Source organism: Alexandromys fortis, unplaced genomic scaffold (genome assembly GCF_014885135.2).
Source record: "Alexandromys fortis isolate MF-2015 unplaced genomic scaffold, M_Fortis_MF-2015_v1.1 scaffold_213, whole genome shotgun sequence".
In the NCBI taxonomy this organism is placed as follows: Eukaryota; Metazoa; Chordata; class Mammalia; order Rodentia; family Cricetidae; genus Alexandromys; species Alexandromys fortis.
The window spans coordinates 1,593,638-1,595,576 of NW_026068093.1; positions in this window are offsets into that span (position 1 = coordinate 1,593,638).

A 1,939-nucleotide genomic window follows, 5' to 3' on the forward strand; every position below is an offset into this window, starting at 1 on the left:
TCACCCCGGGTGGGTGTGGTGGCACAGGCCTTTAATCCCAGGAGGAGGCAGAGGTAAGTAAATCTCTGAGAGTTCAAAGCCAGCCTGATCTACAAAGTGAGTTCCAAGACAACCAGGGCTGTTACACAGAGAAACCCTGTCTCAAAAAACAGAGAGAGAGAGAGAGAGAGAGAGAGAGAGAGAGAGAGAGAGAGAGAGAGAGAGAGGTGTGAAGGCAGGAGAAACATGTTCGATGTTCAGCGTCACTCTTGACTATATTAGAAAGTGTAGAGAAACATAGACCCTGTCTCAGAAAGCACATACACCAGGGTGGTGGTGGTGTTTGGAGACAAGGTCTCACTATGTAGGCCTGGCTAGCCTGAATATGAGGACCAGTTAAGCCTTGAACGTGCAGAGAACTCAGGGACACCTGGAAACTTTTGTGTCTGATAATGGTCGTATTGGCTACTGGTACGCCTTTCTGGTATCACTCAGTTTAACTGTGCCTGGCCTCCATAGCCCTAAAGCTGTGACTGTGACCGATTTCATCCAAACTTAAGTGCTGGTATTACAGGCATGCTCCCCCAAGCCTGCCCTAACTACTTTTCTTTTGATATAGGGTCTCAATAGGTTGTCTAGGTGGTTTTTAACTTTACCATGTAGCCCAGGCTAGCCTAGGGATCCTCCTACCTCAGTCTCCCAAGTATCTGGGCTTATAGGTGTGTGCCACTATGATACACAGACTTGTGTGTTTGAATGTTTCCCTCTTTAAATATTTTTGAGATAGTATCTCACTCTGAAGCCAGGTAGTCTTCAAATTTAAAACAATTCCCCTGCCTCAGACTCCAAAATGGTAGAATGAATGGGATCAACTTTCATGTCTGGTTTTGGATAGTGTTTGTTTGGGATTTTGCTTTTGTGTTTTTGGTTTGGTTGAATCAGTGTCTCATGTAGTCCAGGCTAGCCAGGAACTTGCTATGTAGCCTAGGATGACTTTGAACTCCTAATCTACAGGTTCCACCTCCCAAATGCTTGAATTCAGGTAGATGCCACAGCACCCCATCTGTTTTGTTTTTAATACAGGGTCTCATGTAGCCCAGGCTGACCTCAAATTCACTGTAGATCTGGGGTTGCTTCTGAACTCCTCATCTTCTGCCTCCATCTCTGGAGTCACAGTTAATCTGCCAGGATTATAGGCAGATGCTGCCACAGTCAGCCTCAGGTGGGTTCGTTTGATTTGATTTTGAGTTTCTGATAGTTTGAAGCTGGGCCACTTGTAGCCCAGGCTGGCCTTGAACTCAATATGTGGTCAAGGAGTGCTAGGATCATACACCACCTTGCCCAGTGCTGGGGATCAAACCGAGGTTCGTGCATACTAGGCACACGCTTGGACAGCTGAACTACACCCCAGCCCACTGAAGACATGATGAACAATTTTGCAGAACAGCCCTGCAACTCCACATGCACACCAGCAATGCTCAGATGACCCAGTTTTTGCTGCATCTAAAATCAAGTCCACAGCCTCGGTGTTAATTGGACTGATCTCATTTGGCCACTCCCTCTGTGATTTACAGTAATATTTTATCTTTTTAAGGGTGACAAATCTATTTTGATTCTATGTATTCTCTAAGCAAAGGCGCAGGGATGGTTCCTGACTGCTTCTGTCTCGCCGGGTCTCTCCAGAGCAGCTCACTAAGAGCTTGGTGACAGTCCCCGACACTCAGGGAGCACATGGCAGGGGCTGGGGATAGATGTGGACCTCCCAAAAGGTTCAGAGTACACAGTACTCCTCCTCCAGGTAGGTACCCCAGGCACTCTCTACATTTCTTTCATGGCAGCCTCCCCCCAGGAACAGGCACAAGCCGTGTGACCAGCCTGCCTCCTACTGAAGAAAGGTTTTTTTTTCTGTTTTTTTTTATTATTATTTTATTTTTACTTAAAAATTTTCACCTCCAGGCCT